Here is a 9,396-nt window from a genome sequence, read left to right as displayed (position 1 = left end):
GTCGCAATCGCAACAATACAATGAGTCCTGAGCTTTGAAAATTGCAATCGGTGGATTGGGGAGGTTCATTATTGCGTGCACACACATGGACGCTCACATAAAATATCAAACAAATGATTAAAAAAACAAAAACAAAAGAAAAAAAAGTCATCGACCAGTTCGATGTCCTTGTAAGCATATTTGCTTGATAGGAAGGGATGGTGCGAGGATTCCACGACGACTTGGAGATCAGTTTAGTTTATTCGTGTAGCAGTCGCTGGAAATAATTTATAAACAATCTCCTCAACAGTTTGTTTTCAATAAGTTCGAATCCCGGTCGCTGCCGCCTGGTGGGTTAAGAGTGGAGATTTTTCCTGTCTCCCAGGTCAACCTATGTGCAGGCCTGTGCTAGTGACTTAAACCCCTTCGTGTGTACACGCAAGCACACAACCAAGTGCGCACGGAAAATATCCTGTTACCCATGTCGGAGTTCGGTGGGTTATGGAAACACGAAAATACCCAGCATGCCTACCCAACGAAAGCGGAGTGAAGCTGACTATGCTCTCAGAGTATAGTGTGGGGAACCCAAATGGGCAAACGAGCTCACACGTCACCAGAATTTCTGGAACGCTAAAGAAGAAGAAGAAGTTTTAAATAAATATGAAATATATTGTGATGCCGAATGTGTGCCACCGAGGGCTTCTTCAGGGCGATCAATGGAGAATGATTAATTTTGATGGTGCAAAAAATATATATGTGTCCTCATTTTCACGATTTTCCTTCATAACAAACTGGGTAACAACAAACAAAACATATGACTTTGACAAATCCAAGTACAAGTAGTGAAATGGGTTTGATCTGCAGGTGAAAGGTGTATTGTCAAAGTGAAGGCCAATCAGACTCTTTGTTTGATACGTGGAACCAACGCGACCTTGGTTTCTTGTTTCCGAAGATAACGATTGTAAATAGTCTCTCCCAAAGACCCAATTAATGTTGATAATGACCGCGAAGAGTCAAGGGCATTTTGCAACTAGGCTGTGCAAATTGCGCAACGAACAGTTTTAAAACACTTAAAAGAAAAGACACGTGTGTTGCACCACACTTTGAAGTAATCCCACACTTTGAAGTAAATTACTTCAAAGTGTGGGGATGTGCCCCACACTTTGAAGTAAACCCATTTTTTACTTCAAAGTGTGGGGGGATCTTCCTACACTTAAGTAAACTCAGTTTTTACTTCAAAGTGTGGGGGGATCTTCCCACACTTTGAAGTAACTTACTTCAAAGCGTGGGACTTTTGCATCGCCTGTTTGAGCCTGATGATTTTGTCAAAAAAAATGGCAAAGTCTTTTGGATGAGTGAACAGAAAAAGTGAGCGAGCCAAGAATCATAGTGATGTTTGTTATCAGGCTTTAATCAATATCCCATTGTTGAGTGTGACGAAAACTCGTGGTGACGATTTTAAAACATGTTGGGTCATGCGGAGACTATCTGGGAACAATTGGGCTAATTCGGCACGATTTTACAAGCATGGGCTCACTGTAAAAAGCCCCCCCCCCCCTACGACATTTCTCCACAAAATGTCCCCACTATCACAATTTCCCGCCAAATGTCCGCAACTGCGATAATTTCCCGCCAAATATTCCAACTGCGACAACTCCCCGCCAGATGTCCCAGTTACGATAATTCCCACCAAAATGTCCCCACTACGACATTTCCCCGCAAAATGGCCTCCACTGCGACAATTCCCCGCCAAACAGCCCATCTACGACGATTCGTCGCCAAATGTCCCCACTACGACAATTCCCCGCCCAGTGTTCCCCACTGCGACAATTCCCCGCCAAATGTCCCCACTACGACAATTCCCCGCATAGTGTCCCCCACTGCGACAATTCCCTGCCAAATGTCCCCACTACACCAAACTCCCTGGAAAATGTCCCCACTGCGACAATTCCCCGCCAAACGGCCCCACTACGACAATTCCCGCCAAATGTCCCCATTACGCCAATTCTCCCTGGAAAATGTCCCTACTACGACAATTGCCCGCCAAACTGACCCACAACGACAATTCCCCGCCTAGTGTCCCCCAATGCGACAATTTCCCGCCAAATGTCCCCACTACGATAATTCCCCGCCTAGTGTCCCCCACTGCGACAATTCCCCACCAAATGTCCCCACTACGCCAATTCTCCCAGGAAAATGTCCCCACTGCGACAATTCCACGCCAAACGGCCCCACTACGACAATTCCCCGCCAAATGTCCCCATTACGCCAATTCTCCCTGGAAAATGTCCCCACTGCGACAATTCCCCGCCAAACTGACCCACCGCGACAATTCCCCGCCTAGTGTCCCCTAATGTGACAATTCCCCGCCAAATGTCCCCACTACGACAATTCCCCGCCTAATGTCCACACTTCGGCAATTCCCCACCAAGTGTCCCCCACTGCGACAATTCCCCGCCAAATGTCCACACTACGCCAATTCTCCCTGGAAAATGTCCTCACTACGACAATTCCCTGCCAAACGGCCCCACTACGACAATTCGTCGCCAAATGTCCCCACAACGACAATTCCCCGCCAAATGTCTCCACTACGACAGTTTCCGCCAAATATATCCCACTTCGACAATTACTCGCCAAATATCCCCACTGCGACAATTCCCCACCAAGTGTCTCCCACTGCGACAATTCCCCGCCAAATGTTCCCTCCCATGCTTGTAAAATCGTGCCGAATTAGCCCAATTGTTCCCAGATAGTCTCCGCATGACCCAACATGTTTTAAAATCGTCACCACGAGTTTTCGTCACACTCAACAATGGGACATTGCTTAAAGCCTGATAACAAACATCACTATGTTTCTTGGCTCGCTCACTTTTTCTGTAAGGTTCACTCATCCAAAAGACTTTGCCATTTTTTTCACAAAATCATCAGGCTCAAACAGGCGATGCAAAGGTCCCACGCTTTGAAGTAAGTTACTTCAAAGTGTGGGAGGATCCCCCCACACTTTCAAGTAAAAAATGGGTTTACTTCAAAGTGTGGGGCACATCCCCACACTTTGAAGTAATTTACTTCAAAGTGTGGGATTACTTCAAAGTGTGGTGCAACACACGTGCACTCGCAAATATGATGGCAGCTCAGTGCATTTTTAGACTCGAAGAAAAGCGACACAAACGTTATGTTTGGCGTCACATACTAGTCTGAAGTGATCGTTTGAACTTCTGACGCGCATTGGGACCCTGAATTTCATTCTAAAGAGTACGTCCACAACAATGGCCCAATGTCAGTGCTTTTGCACTACCAACATGGTGACAAAAACGATGTTAGGTATTTTCTTGCCAGAGCAGCATGTTTTTTTGTTGGCATCGGTTGATACAGATGAAACAGAAGACGAATTGCTCCTTTGGAACCGACACAAAAACCTAGTCTAGCAACAAGCCACCAAACATCTTATCATATATCCCATCTCGTGAAGTTAAAAAGATAACGATCATTAAAAGGTTATCCCGTTCTATGTGTTATATACACGCTCATTATATTCTGGCTTATTTGTCTCTTTGTAATTGTTACAAAACATGGTGATATGTTGTATGTACCGTGTATTCTTGTATTTATCTGATACTATAGTTATGTGTTGCGAGGTCTGCTTCTGTGAAAGATGTTTAGAGAACGTAAAGCGCTCTATAAATCTCCCATATTATTATTATTATGTTATCTTTCGTTAACATTCCTTTGGTTACTGACATTTGTTTGAGTTGTGCAATGTTTCATGCAATTAAACTGTGTGCTTTTCCCTTTAGTCAATGACCATGAGAAACCTTAAGTAAATAAGTCCTTCTTAGAGGCGAAGTTTGCACACACAAAATAAGATCGCTGGGCAATCTTCTACGTGACTTCGTTAAAAGAGAACTGTCATTTATTGTCTTCTTTTGTTTGTCATCGCCCTCACTACTACCCATCCACCCCCCCCCCCATCCTCTCCCCCACCCCCCACCCTTATTATTAACACTCTCCACCCAGGGTGCAACGTTTACATAGTCTTTCGTGCCTGGTGTGTGTGTGTGTTTACCCTGCTTAGGTTAAGTACCGCACTGAAACTGCGAACTACTTTCACGAAGAAGGTTTATTTGTTTGTAATGTGCATTGTTGCTGTTAAGATTATTGTATTTAAGATTGATTTAAGGCGCTTATGTTGTGTATTGTTGCTGTTATTAAGATGGTTATATTTAAGATTGTAAGGCGCTTAGAACTATTTTAGAATTTGCGCCCTATACAAACCCTAATTATTAGTATTATAAGACAATTACAACAACACCCATGCTGTTTATATTCAGTGCATTCCAGTCCAAACGTGCCCGGAGAGTAATCCAAGTTTACTTACGGGCAGGCTTCGAGAATTGCTTTCTCAAAAGACTCGCAATGTGTATGCGTCTTCTTGTTAAATATGTCTGTCGCCGATTTTGAGTGTCAATAGTAACTTTGCACCGATGGTTAGATAAATCCTTTGTCATGTTTCATTGTTTTGTGTTTTCTTGTGTGTGTGTGTGTGTGTGTGTGTGTGTGAGTATGTGTGTGTGTGTGCCAGTGTGTGTGCATGTGTGTGTGTGTGTGTGTATGTGTGTGTGCGTATGTATGTGTGTGTGTATGTGTGTGTGTGTGTGCTTGTGTGTGTGTGTGTGTGTGTGTGTGTGTGTGTGTGTGTGTGTGTTCTTTCTTGATACTAATTACCATAAAAAGACAATCTAAACAAAAATAATTTAAAATTATCACAACGATTGAGCTGGTTTATGATTAACCTGTTCTTGACACACATGGTTTAGATTTTAATTTGCCTTTCCCAACAACTAAACACCCCACCCATAGCACAAGTCAACACTCTATTTTCTAAGTACCATTGTTCAGTTTCAATCGCGGTAAGCTTGCCTGTGAACAGTAGCTTCTTAAGAAGCACCCAGGAGTGCTTTGTCAGGAAAAAAAAGATTGCCGAGGCTAAGTTTGATATAGAAGTATTGAGACATTGAGAAATAGAGATCCAATGGCATTTGGCAGGTTTAATATAGAAGTATTGAGACATTGAGACATCGAGATTCAATGGCATTTGACAGGTTGGATATGACACAAATGCATGGAGATAAATAGCATGCTTCATTTTCGGAACAATGCAGATATTTAATGCATAAGGTTTGTAAGAGATAACATTGATCTGAGGTAGAAACAAATCATAACCCCCCCCCCCCCCCCTCTCCGCCTGGACCCCGAGGTATAGAGAATACTACATGGCTAGCTGTGTCGTACCAGATTTACACGAGTTTTGTTTTTTTAAATATTGAACTGCGAGCGAAAGCGAGCTGTTCACTATTTGAAAAAGCAACGAGTGTAAATCTGGTACGACACAGCATGCCATGTAGTATTCTGTTCATCCTACATACTGTACTTACGTGTATTTTACTGAACATGTTTTGCAGTCGAGGCAGCTAAATTGAAGACGCTTGTTTTGGAACCTCGATCTCTTCTAAAGCCTCGTGCAATCTATTACGTCAAAGCAAAGACACGTCACTCTGAAAGTGTGGCGTGACGTGTTAGTTCTAAAGATTCCTCGAGGGTAATTAGCGAGCACAATTTTTGTTTCTATAATGACGTTTGTCTCGGTGACTTTGGCATCAAAAGCAGTAGAAAAACAGGTCCCTGCCAGACTTGCTTGACATGACCTCATTTACATGATATATACACACGTGTGATTTGAACGATTATTATCTCACGGGTGTCTATTTCACGTATGTAGGATAAAATACAATTCAGTATGAGGCGCTGTGGCCGCGGCCGCCTGGTGGGATAAGTGTGGAGATTTTTCCGATCTCCCAGGTCAACTTATGTGCAGACCTGCTAGCGGCTTATCTCCCTTCGTGTGTACACGCAAGCACAAGACCAAGTACGCACGAAAAAGATCGTGGAATCCATGTCAGAGTTCGATGGGTTACAAAAATACAAAAATACCCAGCATGCTTCCTTCGAAAGCAGCGTATGGCTGCCTAAATGGCGGGGTGTCATACACGTAAAATTTCACTCGTGCACAAACACGAGTGTGCGTGGGAGTTTCAGCCCACGAACACAGAAGACGAAGAAGAAGTATGAGGATACGATTACCCCCTAGGAGAAAGAACTATATTTTTTTATGGAGGCTTTAACACCCACTTGATGAGTTCGGCCGAACTTCGTTTAGGTCAAGTACATTATTAATGCACGTTACCAAGTGACTTACAGGCTTGTGCTCAAACAACACAGTCATTCATTGCACTGCACATGATATACTGACTTTTATTGTTCTTCATGCTCTCGTGTTGTTATGTTCCAGTTGTAATTGTTCTTCTTGTTCTTACTTTTCTTCTTGTTCTTTTTACATTTAGTCAAGTTTTGACTAAATGTTTTAACGTAGAGGGGGGAATCGAGACGAGGGTCGTGGTGTATGTGCGTGTGTGTGTGTGTGTGTGTGTGTGTGTGTGTCTGTCTGTCTGTGTGTGTGTAGAGCGATTCAGACTAAACTACTGGACCGATCTTTATGAAATTTGACATGAGAGTTTCTGGGTATGAAATCCCCGAACGTTTTTTTCTTTTTTGGGGATAAATGTCTTTGATGACGTCATATCCGGCTTTTCGTGAAAGTTGAGGCGGCACTGTCACGCCCTCATTTTTCAACCAAATTGGTTGAAATTTTGGTCGGGTAATGTTCGACAAAGCCCGGACTTCGGTATTGCATTTCAGCGTGGTGGCTTAAAAATTAATTAATGACTTTGGTCATTAAAAATCTGAAAATTGTAAAAAAAATATGTTTTTTATAAAACGATCCAAATTTACGTTTATCTTATTTTCCATTATTTGCTGATTCCAAAAACATATAAATATGTTATATTCGGATTAAAAACAAGCTCTGAAAATTAAATATATAAACATTATTATCAACATTAAATTTCCGAAATCGATATAAAAACACTTTCATCTTATTCCTTGTCGGTTCCTGATTCCAAAAACATATAGATATGATATGTTTGGATTAAAAACACGCTCAGAAAGTTAAAACGAAGAGAGGTACAGAAAAGCGTGCTATCCTTCCCAGCGCAACTACTACCCCGCTCTTCTTGTCAATTTCACTGCCTATGCCGTGAGCGGTGGACTGACGATGCTACGAGTATACGGTCTTGCTGCGTTGCATTGCGTTCAGTTTCATTCTGTGAGTTCGACAGCTACTTGACTAAATGTTGTATTTTCGCCTTACGCGACTTGCTCTTTAATGAAGTCAATATTTTACAAAATGTATTCCGGCAGACAGGGAATGGAAATCGACGTGAGGGTGTATGTTTTCGAGCGTGCGTGTGTGCTTGTGTGTGTGTGTGTGTGTGTGTGTGTGTGTGTGTGTGTGTGTGTGTGTGTGTGCATGCATGCGCGCGCGCGTGTGTGTGTGTGTGTGTGTGTGTGTGTGTGTGTGTGAGTGTGTGTGTGTGTGTGAGTGTGTGTGTGTGTTTGTATGCGTGCGTGTTTGTGTGTGTGTGTGTGTGTGTGTGTGTGTGTGTGTGTGTGTGTGTGTGTGTGTGTGTGTGTGTGTGTGTGTGTGATTTGCAATCAGTGTCATTGTCCAGTTTCGTGATATGAGATTGCATTTGAGCAATACAGCTTAACAATTAAGTTACGAATATTTTTTCTCAGAAAATTCCGGTAATATTGTAATTGCCATTACATCTTTTGCTTAAATGCATTGCATCTTTTGTTGTTTCCTGAATCCATACATATACACATAATGTTGTGTTTTAATCAAAGATTTACAAAAGGGAACATATGTTTTATGCTAATACAGTGTTTCGTTGATTTTTGTCACTAAGAGCACCGAGTCAGCTTTGTCTCGGTCGACGGTTTTGGACCAGCCAAGGAATTACTAGACTCGACAATTTACGATCAAGTGTTTTCAGTTTCAATCTCTCGGTCCTACAGAATGACTAAATGTGGGTTTTTTCTTCTTTTGTTTTCTCCAACATGTTAATCAATTACTAAACAAGTGATAACATACATGGTATCTCCGTGTTTTCTGTCTGTACACATACTTTCTCATTTACATGAGGTGCAGAACAACTTATTATGTTAATTTTTACATTATACGAAAGGACAACAATGAACCATACGTGAAACTATAGTGTTGTGTCTGCTGGTGTCAACATGTGTAGCATCACAATGGTCATATGTCATCATATATGGGTCTATTCAAAAACAATTTTCGCATCATAACATTTGCCTGTCTTTACCTTAAATCAAGGACAATAAACAATAATTTGTTTCTAATTAATATAACTTCAGACTAATGTTGAAATCTCAAAACATGATTTCCAAAAATAATGTCCAGTGTTAATCGTGAATCGTTTAAAAAAAATGCCTGCGCACATCTTTGCGATCAAAATAATATGATTAATCTTCTTCATATTTTTGCTGTTACCTTTTATACCAACAAGGACATCTGTAACATTCAACCTAATTATTTCGCCAATGTTTACTAATATGTACATTTAAATATATTTCCAAAACCTTAGCACGGTTGGGCATTCAAAGAAAAAATGCTCCAATACATCAAGTTCATCCTCACAATATGTACAGTTTTTATCAGCCTTCACTTTAATTATACACAATAACATATTAGTTGGATACATGTTTTGCAATATTTTCCAATGCAGTACACGTAATCGAACTTCATCAGTGACAGTGGCTGCCAAATTCTAATTCTTTTCATCAATTTCAAATCCTAACTTTCTTCTCATCAATCCTTCTGAACAGGGTGGGCTGTATTTTGTTCCTACGAGAACCTTTCGAATTTCTTGTACTGATCTAAATTTTTGTCAACAAAAGGTCGGAACGTCACAGACTGAACAAATGACTAAATGTTTTGATATCGTGTCCCACGACTTGTTCATTTTTACATTTAGTCACGTTTTTATTATGAAAATGATTGATCCAGACATCATTTTTTCTTGTTCTTTATTATTATTTCTTGATCCAAAAAATATGTTGATATTTCATATTTGGATTAGGAACAATAACACGCTCCGAAAGTTAAACAGAATAAAGAAAGACACTTTTGTGTAAAGCACTGTACACTACTGCACTATACTGGCTTGTTCATCACGTCAAGCGACCAGTGGTCCGCTACTACGTTTTTTACGTGAATCAGTGTGTCAGGGCTTTTAGTCTTGGTCGCGGGGTATCTGCAAAGCATTGTCTTCAGTATCATTCTTTGAGTTTGACAGATTGACTAAATGTATTATTTTCGCTTTACGCGACTTGTCTCTTTTCTTTGGGGAGCAGGGATGAATGAGGGGGGGGGGGGGGGATTGAGGGGCCTAGGGGATGTTTAATAATGATGGATTGTTCAATTCTCTGAAAGGCATT

The sequence above is a fragment of the Littorina saxatilis genome, linkage group LG3 (genome assembly GCF_037325665.1).
Source record: "Littorina saxatilis isolate snail1 linkage group LG3, US_GU_Lsax_2.0, whole genome shotgun sequence".
Classification (NCBI taxonomy): domain Eukaryota; kingdom Metazoa; phylum Mollusca; class Gastropoda; order Littorinimorpha; family Littorinidae; genus Littorina; species Littorina saxatilis.
Note: the sequence above shows the minus strand (reverse complement) of the source record.